At 37.6% G+C, this 12,723-nt stretch overlaps 1 protein-coding gene across 9 annotated transcripts in view; it reads right to left on the bottom strand.

Moving 5' to 3' along the window:
• The window catches only part of LOC117426916 (double-stranded RNA-specific editase 1), a 192,122-nt gene that overhangs the window by 156,795 nt on the left and 22,604 nt on the right, over positions 1–12,723 (bottom strand). For 5 of the 9 annotated variants that reach the window (XM_059033449.1, XM_034045133.3, XM_059033452.1 and 2 more), the window contains exon 2: positions 3,898–3,977. The exons of the other annotated variants lie outside the window; for them this stretch is intronic. The gene's annotated coding sequence lies outside the window, so the exon portion shown is untranslated. The remainder of the gene's footprint in view (positions 1–3,897; positions 3,978–12,723) is intronic. 9 annotated transcript variants of the gene reach the window in all.

The following is a 12,723-nucleotide window of genomic DNA, read 5'->3' as shown; positions in this document are numbered from 1 at the left end:
ATGAACGTCAAAAACTTCAACTTAATAATTAATAATTTCTTAATTTCTTAATTTCTTTTTTGTCATTGCTGTAATACCATCTAGCTAATTTTCAGTTATTTTGAATTGAGAGATACATATCTTTTATTTGCATTGAGTGTGTTTAACATTACCTTGCATTTAAAAATGACAGTTTACAAATACCAAAAGCAACCTCTATAATAAATGCAATTAAACTAATTATCTGGAAACTTCAATGTAAATAATTTTGTTGTGTTATGTTGAATAAATATGTTTAAATCTTTAAAAGTGTTTTGTTCATCAGTCATTTCTTTTCCACAAACAACTTTCTCCTTGTATTAATACATGGTCTCAAGCTTTTTGTCCCTTTTCTAGATGTGTTCAGACTGCTATTTGTATCATGTTTTTTTTTTTTTTTTCTCCAAAATAGTAAGCACATATATCATGGACCCTGCTACCAACTCTGGATGAAGATATTTATAAATTTTGTTGACTGAGCAAATGTTGCCAAAGTGATTTGAAGATTAAAGCACTATTTTCAAGATCTCATTTTCATTCAGAAACAAACATTGAGAAGTGAAGGTGCATCTTAGAATCATGACTAGTTTAAATGATGTGGTTTAAATTACATTAAAACACTCAATTCTCATATCTACAGATTTATATAAAACACTTATGTATTTGTCAAAGAAAGTGTTCTATAATATGCCCACAAGCCCAGCACAACAAAATGAAACAGAGAGCAATGTCTATTATCTGTCTAATCACTACTAGAATTGTTTATAATGCCCCGGCTCCAACAGAGTTCAAACAAATTTTAGGAAGAAGAGGAAGAGGAAGAGGAAGAGGAAGAGGAAGAAGAAGAAGAAATTGAGATGGATGCAGTAATTGTATCAATTAAATATGTGATTAACCAATATTAACCAAGTTTTTTTTTTTTTTAAATCACAAGATTTAATCGTGATTATTATTATTATTTTTTTATTTTTATTTTTTTTAATCACTTTACAGCCCTAGTGCAAACCAAACTAACACTTGGTAAACGCTGAACAAAATGAAACACTGTATTAAAACAGGTATGAAGACTAGACTCCAAGTCTGGAGAGTTGTTTCTCCACATCAAGACTAAGGCACACTGGCACTGTATCGTGTGTGCCTCTGTAGTGTACATCAGAATTTAGTAAACAGGTTATTTTTTCAGTTTAGATCAGTTATAAAACAAAGCATTCCATAGGGCATAATGTGCAGTACAAGGTATGACTTATTAGATTGAATGGTTTATAAACAAGAAGTCAAATGGATTTGTGAAAAAAAGATCTTTATCATTGCTGTGGGTGAAATGGTTCGCCACCAATAATGGAACTTGATTGAAGGAATCATAGAATACAGCTCTGTAAAGGCACTATGTCAGCAGTGTGGAGTAGTGGTTAGGGCTCTGGACTCTTGACCGGAGGGTCGTGGGTTCAATCCCCGGTGGGGGACACTGCTGCTGTACCCTTGAGCAAGGTACTTTACCTAGATTGCTCCAGTAAAAACCCAACTGTATAAATGGGTAATTGTATGTAAAAATAATGTGATATCTTGTAACAATTGTAAGTCGCCCTGGATAAGGACGTCTGCTAAGAAATAAATAATAATAATAATAATAATAATAATCATATGTCAAAGAGTGTTAACTGAATCACTGATGTAGCCAGGTTAAAAAGTTGTGGACGTGACATGGGTAATTTTAACTGGACAACACCAATAATGGAACTTAATAGATACAGCTATCGACCAATTATTAAGACAGTAACTCAAAGTGTATTGTCTAGACTGCATGAAAATGTATTATATGTAGTAAGGAACAGCAGAAGATCAAACAGCAAACAATCAGACAGGTAATAAATCAAAAACATATCAGATTTTTTCATGCCATTTTTCACCACAAAACAAATACAAATACAGCTTTTGTCTATTGTAGCAAAGCGCAAGGAAAGCACATGGGTAAGTAGCTACGTGAGGCTCAGAATATTAATCCTGAAATGAAGGTGTGAGACTTGGAAAATAAAAACCCTGGCAATCAATAATCAACAATCGTTGGATTTCTACAATGCAGATGCTGAGTTACATTATTTTTATACACACTAATGCAGGCCATGGACCTATGTTAGGTGTTTAGTTCCACGATTGTCCTCGAGTCCAGCCGGAGTGTGCCCTCGCTACCAAATGAAAGCCTAGTGTGGAAACCGCATGAATCTGCCCCTTTGTGCTTTAGCTTCTTCTGTGCACTGAAGTCTGTAATGCCAGCTGACAACACATCATGACAACAGACTTTTAGCAACAACTTAGGATTCTTTGTGCCTTCTGACAACTGCCCATACAGATAACATAGAACATACTGCTCCTCTAGATACAGCTGAGGGGAAGTGATAAAACATATACATGTGAACAGATAACTCAGGAGATTTATGCTGATGGCACAGAGAGCTATAAATCTCAACACCCTTAATAAGAGCATTTATCATTTGCAAGTTAAGACCACAAGCAGGGTGTGTAAGGCAAACTAGTGGATGTTTCGCAATGATAATAGGAAGCAACAATCTATCCGTAGCTATGGTTACATTCAAATTACTATGAAGATATCCTATTTTAAAAAAATAAATAAAACACACACACAATCTTAGAAAGTTATATTTTTGTAATACATGACAAAAAGTATAACAAATGTGTTTTACAAAAGTGAATTTCAAAATTATTTTATTGTTTTTTTAATTCTGATCAAGTAGTTTCCATGTCCATTGTGTTCAGTGCAGTATATCCCTATCAGCAAGAATATATCCTTCACGGGCATTCTTATCCTACCTACACTAGTAATATAAGCAACTTACAGCAGTGAACACAGAAAAAAGACAGCATAGTGATTCCTATCACAGAGATGCTTGAATATGTACCTGATTGGCTACTTTACTGCTCCACATACCCCAGCAAGCAAGCACTGAAGCTACTAAATGTATTATTAAGTGGAACATTCAAGTAAAATGCAACTGCAAACAAAGAAGGGATTTGATATTCAGGGCGAGGGGTTTTACTAAATCCCTGTTAACAGCGCATGTATAAAGTCTTCTTTTTGAACGAACGGATTTCAGATCAGATTCTGCAGCAGCCCTTGTGGAAGATTAGGCCAGAATGCATGAGAAAGTTCAATTAAAGAATCTCCTTAGCAGATCACTCGAAGCCAGCCAGCAGTCTAATAAAAATCCACAATGAGTCAGAATATGCTTTCACAAAACGAGCTGGGTGTGATGCTTTGGCACTATCTTTCCCTGGTCTTGTTTACTTTGACAGTGTAAAACTTGGAACACTTGCAGTGAAGTCCAAGCAGCTTCAGAACACAGCCCTTCAATTCAGCTAGAAAACTGACTGATTCAGAAAGACAGGGACTGCGGTCTAACGCCCTTAGGGTTTCACTGTTAGCCGTCTACCATTATAGTTGGAAAGTAATTGTTAATCCCCAACAGCACCGTCAGTTTGGCAGCTCTGAATTGGTTGCTACAAATCTGTTACAGCCTAGTGAATGCATTGTGCACAATTTACATGATCTTAGGGCTGTTTGTTCCTGTGTAATCATAATCCGTGGTATGTTGGGATTTTTATTCTAAAAATCATACAAGGTACATTAAGTTAAATAAATGAAAATCCTAACATTGATTGAAATTAGTAAGTGGAGGATAAGGATAACTAGAGCCTTTAAGATTAGGAATTAATTGAAGTATGCTTTATAAAGCTCTTAAACACGCTGAACACATATTATACAAAAGGGCACACCCTAGCTCAGTTCATAACTATGTACAGTCATAACAAAAGGCTTCTGAAATGGATCTGTAATACAATAAAGAATAAAGATACACTACTTACAGGAGAATTATAGTTCAGTCTGAAGCTTGAAGATACAGACTGCACAGTTGGTACTGTGGCAGGTGAAACGGCAGGGTGCCCTGTGTGAAAACATTAAGGAGAGTGAGACAACAGCAGAGCATTTGATTCTGCACTGCTGCAAGTGTGGGACACACACGCACGCACGCGCACACACACACACACACGACAGGGCAGCCATGATAAAGGGTAGCACTGTTACTGCAGCGCAGCACAGCACAGGCAACAGCCAGGGCTACTGCAGAGAGACAAAGTAAAGATTATGGACTATGATCCTGCACATTTGAAAGTGATGCAGAGGTACAAATGACATGTTTAATTGGATAAAAAGATAAAATTGTGTATGGGATAGTCTGCACAAGAAAGCCGTGTTCATGGAGACTGTAATCTATCAAAATCAGTCACAATACAGTCCTGCAAGGGGCTATTGGAGCTGCATAACCTAAAATGCTCAACATGCTGATTATTATTTTTATTCTGCACTATATATAAATTATTTTTTTTCCCTCATCCTGACAAATCATGAGCTGTCTCAATGTTCCTTTTCCAGGAAAACCAAACATTTAAGCCGATTATCTGCTGTAAATCTGCCATTGATTTAATGACGTCAGACAAATTGTGCTACCAACCAGGAAAGACTCTGCATTAAAATCCTTGTGGAAGGGTTGTGGGTAATTCACTGACGCAGAGACAGACAGGTGTATTTGGAGTCACCACACAGGTGCCCAGTTTTATTTTCGTTTTGAGCAGGGATTTGGTTTCTTTAGCCCGCAGATGGCGCTGTGGGTCCGTGGTCTGCTTACCACCGATGGTAAACAGAGCCACAGAGAATACCAGGAGTCTGGTAAACCAGGGATCGGGCAGTAGCACTCGCAGGTGCCTCAAACAAAACAATGAAAACAAAAGACCAAAGAAAAAGAGAAAATAAAACACAGTAATAAACCTCCAAAGAAAAAGGTGCTGCCCTTGGCAACGATATCCCAGTCGCCGCTACCCGCACGACCCGGATCTCCGTCCTACTCTCCCGGCTCGCTATGCTTGCCTATTCACTACTGGGGTTCTGCCCAAAGGTACCCCGCTCTCCCTAATTCTCTCTATCCGGAGGCTCCTTTCTCTCCGCTGATCCTCGCTCCCGGTCAGCACTTTCCGCACCTCCAGCGCGTCTAAAACGGCAGACCTGAGGAAACAGCAGAGCATTATCTTATAGGGCCAACAATCTCCCCAAGACCCGCCTCCCAGCCATTCAGAGAGAGGGAGAGTCCACACACACTCTCTCCCACCTCCCCGTGTCACGGACATGACTGACAGGCGGTTGTTGGATGACTGCCGCCCCCCTCCTGCAGCACTGTGAACACGCCAGCAGAGTCAGCACAGATCTCTCCCCTATCACAATCCTGTACATAATATTTTGAATAAAATAAATAAATAAATAAATAAATAAATAAAGCTCAACAGAAAAATAAAAACAACATCTAGTCCATTCTCGTCGGATCTTACTTCACCCATTTCACAGCAAGGATAGAACTCAATTTGCAACTTGCTCAAGGTTAAAACAGTGACCAATTACTGCACTGGTATTCAAACTCAGAATGATGAGGGATTTTACAGAAAAGTGTTCCTCTGCCCATCCTACAGCAATTACTGTACTGCAACATGGGGACACTGCTCTGCTTAAAGGTCAGAATACGGTCACTTTTTCCTCAACGATTCTGGATGAATTAATTGCATTTAATGTACTATGACGCTTTACTACGTCAGACTGTGTCTAAAGCAATAGCAACACACACACAGACAACCTTGTAATACATCAACGGGAGGATGCAGTGTATTTTATTAGCACTGCAGTCAAGAGCCCAATAGGATATCCTTGGGCTACCGTCCTTTCTGTTCTGACAGCAGATGGGAGGACCTAGGACAAAGCCTTCCTTCTTGCACAAACAAATACTTATTCAGCCTGTGAGAGAACTCGCAGGCACACACTTGGGAAGACAGTATTTCAAACCTGCAAGGTTAGAAGAACCATCAGCTTATCATTAGGGTCTGACCGTGCCAGAGTCTTGTGAAATAAGAATCTGAAGTAGACTACTATACTGTACCCTACTGTAAATGTTTAATCTTAGTCTAAATAGTAAAATAAGGCCTTGATTTGACACCAAGGTCTTTACACCAAATTGCAAGTTGCACTGCTTTTTGAAAAAGGAGAAATCTGTTACTGTTAAAAAACCAGTAACTAGTTCACAGAAGGTTTTGTAACAGTTACATTTTCCTAAAAAGGTCTCATCAAGCAATACTAAAATGAGCCTACAATTTAAATGCTTGTTGTTACAGTACATGAAGGGAACTGGAAATCTTCCCAATGAAGAATGCTCTCATCTCAGAAATAACACATTTTTTTAAACAGAAATGTTACAGTAAATGTCTGATTTTCATAACCTTGGTCCACAAATTCTTATGTCCGTGACTGTACAATGTGTATATGCAATAAGTGCTGTCGAACGAATATTTGACATGTATTTGAATACAAACATCAGATGTTCGTATTCGCTAGAAATGACAAAAAAAAACCTGCACTTATTTACCACTTCACCAGAAGTTGCGTAATGGCAAATGAAAAAACGCTCTGTGAGATGTGAGATGTGAGATTTAATATATAAAAAAATTTAAAAAAATTAAAATAAAACACACAGGATCAACACAGCAGCTCTTGGGGCTCTATTTATAAGTTTTAGACAGCAAAAAGTAAACAAACCAGATTATGTGCGTGCGCGCATAGTGATTTCTAAGGAAGGTCATCTGGGTCAAAAGTGTGTGCTGCTTTAGAGCGAGTCAGAATCTCATGGGACAGAAAGGCAAGCACGTCATTCTGAAATGCCTCACTTAAACAGTGCCCAACTTGCTGGAAATTGTGTAGTGATTTTTATATAGATTTTGAATATTATGTATTTTTTGTTGTGACTTATGTGGAATGTAATAAATGAGAACCAAAGTGGTGAGTTTTCCCCTTCATTTTACAACGCCATTTCCACGTTTGTTTTATTTGAAGTGTTTAAAGTTACATTTCAGTTTTCGTTTGCTTGTTCTGCTACAAAAAGGCACAAGTAAACCTCATGTTATTACTTTATGAAAATGTGTCTATGGCCACTGTTTACTGTCAAGATATGTCAATGGCAAGGAAGGGGAAAAAAAAGTAAAAAAATAAATAAAATGTGGTGTCAACTTTATGTACTATTTATTTTGTTTGTTGGTTGCTCTCAATAAAGGCTTTTTTTCTGGCAACCCTTCCAAATAGCCTATTGGCATGGAGGTGGCGTCTAATTGTACATTTGGAGACTTGGTGACCCCAAGATGCAACCAAGTTCTGTAATTCTCCAACTGTGGCCCTTGGATTTCCCTTTGCCTCCCGAACCATCTGCCTCACTGTGCGTGGGGGCAAGATACACTTGCGTCCTCTACCAGGCAAGTTTACCACTGTTGCAGTGGTATTGAACTTCTTAAATTATTGCCCTAATAGTGGTAAGTGGTTAGATATTGTTTTGTACCCATTGCCTGATTTATGAAGGTCAACAACCATTTGTCTCTTTTCATTTGTGAGTTCTTTGCCTTTCCTCATGGTGATGGATGACAAATGGATTTCATATGCGTGTTACCTCATTTTTATACCCCAGTGAAACAGGAAGCCATGGAAGGCCACAATACAGTTCCTTAAGACTGAGATGAACGTAAAGAAGTAGAATGTTAATGCAGATTTAATTTTGTTTGATTTTATTTATAAGAATCTTTAGTGGTGCCAATAATTCTGATACCATCTTTTTGAGAATAAATGTTTTTACTTGTTAATAAAAAAAACTTTCTCTGAGCAATTGTATTATAATAAAAGAATATGGTTTTCCCATATATTTGAGCATAAAATATAGCTCATTACCTGTGTTGTTTACTTTATACAGCCTTTTTTTGCTCATATTTATCAAGGGTGCCAATAATTTTGGAAGTGACACTATATATACAGACGTGCTCAAATTTGTTGGTACCCTTACAGCTCATTGAAATAATGCTTCATTCCTCCTCAAAAGTGATGAAATTAAAAGCTATTTTATCATGTATACTTGCATGCCTTTGCTATGTCATAGAATAAAGCAAAGAAGCTGTGAAAAGAGATGAATTATTGCTTATTCTACAAAGATATTCTAAAATGGCCTGGACACATTTGTTGGTACCCCTTAGAAAAGATAATAAATAATTGGATTATAGTGATATTTCAAACTAATTAGTTTCTTTAATTAGTATCTGTGGCAAAGTGCCCCGCCCCTGTGTGCATTTGTGTGTTCTGTGTATGTATGCGTGCGTATGTAAATGTTGGTGTATAGATTGGTACACAGGATATAAACGGGTCTGTGTTTCACGTGTGTTTAAAAAGTGTAGATTTGTATTTAGGCACGAGGAGAGCACAAATCACTTCACGTGCTGGTTAAATGTAATATGTGAGCACGGGGTTGCACAGAATTAATTCACGTGCTGGGATTCAAGTGAATAATTAATTAGTAATTGAATCCCAGCACAATAGTATATATAGACGCACATTTCTTGCACTCAGGGTTGGGTGTTCGGTGAGTGGAGAACGGGAGAGAGGAGGAGAAATAAAGTAAAAGAACGTAACGTAAAAATAGTGTTTTCACTCACCGTGTTTGTTTGTTTGTCTGTGCATCCACCGTTTGTGTGTTAGTACGTTTTGTTTGTCCTTTTATTTTGGCGTGTAGTGCCGTGTCCTGTGTTTTGTATTCCGTTGTTTTCAAACCTTTTATTTGTTAATAAACGCTGAGTGCAGCCATTGCACTCAGCTCATCACCATCACCGTCTGTCTGTGTTTGAATTCCTTCCTGCTTCCGGTCTGACGCCACCCACTCTGGCCGTCTTTGTGACAGTATCACACATGTCTCCAAACTTGTAATCAGTCATTCAGCCTATTTAAATGGAGAAAAGTAGTCACTGTGCTGTTTGGTATCATTGTGTGCACCACACTGAACATGGACCAGAGAAAGCAAAGGAGAGAGTTGTCTGAGGAGATCAGAAAGAAAATAATAGACAAGCATGGTAAAGGTAAAGGCTACAAGACCATCTCCAAGCAGCTTGATGTTCCTGTGACAACAGTTGCAAATATTATTAAGAAGTTTAAGGTCCATGGAACTGTAGCCAACCTCCCTGGGCGCGGCCGCAAGAGGAAAATCGACCCCAGATTGAACAGAAGGATAGTGCGAATGGTAGAAAAAGAACCAAGGATAACTGCCAAAGAGATACAAGCTGAACTCCAAGGTGAAGGTACGTCAGTTTCTGATCGCACCATCCGTCGCTTTTTGAGCAAAAGTGGGCTCCATGGAAGAAGACCCAGGAGGACTCCACTTTTGAAAGAAAAACATAAAAAAGCCAGACTGGAATTTGCTAAAATGCATATTGACAAGCCACAATCCTTCTGGGAGAATGTCCTTTGGACAGATGAGTCAAAACTGGAGCTTTTTGGCAAGTCACATCAGCTCTATGTTCACAGACGAAAAAATGAAGCTTTCAAAGAAAAGAACACCATACCTACAGTGAAACATGGAGGAGGCTCGGTTATGTTTTGGGGCTGCTTTGCTGCGCCTGGCACAGGGTGCCTTGAATCTGTGCAGGGCACAATGAAATCTCAAGACTATCAAGGCATTCTGGAGCGAAACGTACTGCCCAGTGTCAGAAAGCTCTGTCTCAGTCGCAGGTCATGGGTCCTCCACCAGGATAATGACCCAAAACACACAGCTAAAAGCACCCAAGAATGGATAAGAACAAAACATTGGACTATTCTGAAGTGGCCTTCTATGAGTCCTGATCTGAATCCTATCGAACATCTATGGAAAGAGCTGAAACTTGCAGTCTGGAGAAGGCACCCATCAAACCTGAGACAGCTGGAGCAGTTTGCTCAGGAAGAGTGGGCCAAACTACCTGTTAACAGGTGCAGAAGTCTCATTGAGAGCTACAGAAAACGTTTGATTGCAGTGATTGCCTCTAAAGGTTGTACAACAAAATATTAGGTTAGCGGTCCCATCATTTTTGTCCATGCCATTTTCATTTGTTTTATTATTTACAATATTATGTTGAATAAAAAATCAAAAGCAAAGTCTGATTTCTATTAAATATGGAATAAACAATGGTGGATGCCAATTACTTTTGTCAGTTTCAAGTTATTTCAGAGAAAATTGTGCATTCTTCGTTTTTTGTGGAGGGGTACCAACAAATTTGAGCACGTCTGTATGTATATATATATATATATATATATATATATATATATATATATATATATATATATATATATATATATATATAAAATATAGTAAATATGGACTGGAGAGGAGGGCTATAGTGGAAAGTTATAGTACCCAAGGGAAGACTATTGTTACCGACAGGAGGCTATAATGCTGAGGAGTCAGTCAAAATAATGAAAGGCAAGGTTGGATAGTAAATATGACTTTATATATTGTAAAGCCATAAATATTTGAGAGCCTTTTATTATACGTTTTTCGCATATGAAAAAAAATAATATAAAAAATCATTTTTGGCAGGAATATCTTAGTGCTATACATATAATGAAGTAATATAGTACTACCAGAGCAACAGATCACCAACATTTCTGGAGCAAAATAGGTTTTATGGGTGTGATTCACCAAATATTTTGGTCGCAAATATTTATGGCTTTACAGTATTTTGTTAAAATCTATCTGATCGATCATAAGTAAATAACTAAACATCATAAATAAATTACAGAACTTGTTTTTGTCTTACTGCAAGTTTTTTTTTCTTTTGTAGTATGTTTTGCAATTCACTTTCTGTTAAGTCACAGAATAGCCGTTCAGCAGTTTTTTTCATTCAGCCATTTTATCTTCTTGGAGTGGAGGTGGAAGGTGTTCCTTTGAAAAATCACATGACAGATGGAGACTATTGCCCATGGTGTAAGAATGGGCGTGTTGTTTTATTCACCATTGCTAAGAAACTGGTGAGGCGGAAGTACATGCACCGGTGACTGGATTAAAGCAACAGTTTGGTGACATCAACATGGCGACTAGTCGGATAAAGTTTTGTGCTGCGACAGCAGGCAAGGCTGTAACAAGACTCACTGTTGACAGAAAGAAAGACATGTTTTTAGAATGACAGGTGAAAGGTTTGACGATCTGTTAGAACCATTGCTTCAACGCAAAAATATACATGTGATGCCAGTGACACCTGCAGAAAGACTTGCAGTCACACTGCAAATAGGAACTGTCAATTCCCAGCAAAGTGCTGCACGAGCTTCCGACTCCACTCTTTACATCAGGGTTTTCTTGCTCTTCGCAAATCTATCACGCAGTTTTCTCCGTCGGGCTTTACATTCACATCAGTCCTTTTCTTTTTTTTTCTGAATAATAAACACCAATGCTGTTTCTATTATTTGGGCATCTCTACATTCTTTAACTAAGTGAGGGGTTATATATATATATATATATATATATAAGTGGATGTTTACGAACTTCTGCTATTAATAACTATTTAATAGTTTTTTGTGCAGATAGTAACTGCTAAATTATATTTAATAGTAAATTCAAACAAATGTTTTGGCGTGTTTTTTTAAATCTATTTATTATGCTCTTTTAGCTAACCTTAAACGCCAAGGTTAGCTAATAAAAATAGTTATATTTACAAACTCCATCAACTTAAATTCAAATGTCTTTGCCTTTGGATTTGACTACTTAAATGGAAGTGAAAAGACCATAAATGAATGGGATTCGGTAAGACTTCTATTTCTTAAACGATTTACCGTCTCCCCACACTCTGACAGTCCCCACATTGACAGTCTCCATGGGGGCGTCTACGTTGTTTTGGTGAATCTCACCCGCTTTCTTGCCTGGTATTACTTTAGTGTCTTAGCAAGCTGTTGTATTTTAAGCAATTGAATGATAGCAACCAAATTGCTCTTGAAGTGGCACCCAGCAATTGGATTTGGCGACCATTTTGCACAAATAAATGCGACAATTGTGTGATTTTAATGTTTCATTTACTGTATTGTGATACATATCGTATCGTGACCACCGTATCACGATACATATCGTGAAGACACTGCTGATACCCAGCCCTAGAAAACTGTGATCTTATATAAATATATGCCATCACAATTTTTGCTTTCTCAGCTCTATGCAAAAGCTTTTCAAAAAGAAAAAGAAAAAATCTTATATGATAAAGAAATATAATGTACTGTACTTAATTCTAACTTCACTGCAATTCTTTATTGAAATGCCAACAATGAATTCAGCGAATGAAGGCAATTTTAAACAAACAGAATGTATTTAAGAAATAAAAAAATTAAATAGCTTACAGAACAAGAAGACATCTTGAAGTAGAATTAATCACTGTGAGTGGGTAGAATGGTATAGTACAAGCACAGCAGTAATTCAAGTACAACTGCATCACACTTAAATCTCTTACTACAGTACTTGCTGTTTCTAACCTTAATAAATCCTGGGGTGTGTAAATAAGCATTTCATCCACAAACTGATCTTCTGTATTGTCTGGACGACTGCGGCCAAGTTTTAAAAAGCAGTTACAATTGTTTCGGGTTATATCGGCTTAACACACACTGCAGAACACTAACTTCATAATTACAGTCCCAGTGAAGCTGAGCAAGTAGGGGAATCATTTTAAAAAACTATTACAGAACACTGTATGATGTTTACAATTCCATTACCATTGCCCCGTGTTGTCTGTATCACAGCGTTATAGTCTCAACTTTTTTGGACATGTTTTATCACACATCAC

The sequence above is a fragment of the Acipenser ruthenus genome, chromosome 11 (assembly GCF_902713425.1).
Source record: "Acipenser ruthenus chromosome 11, fAciRut3.2 maternal haplotype, whole genome shotgun sequence".
In the NCBI taxonomy this organism is placed as follows: Eukaryota; Metazoa; Chordata; class Actinopteri; order Acipenseriformes; family Acipenseridae; genus Acipenser; species Acipenser ruthenus.
The sequence above is the reverse complement of the archived record's forward strand: the minus strand, read 5'-3'. Positions and strand labels throughout refer to the sequence as shown.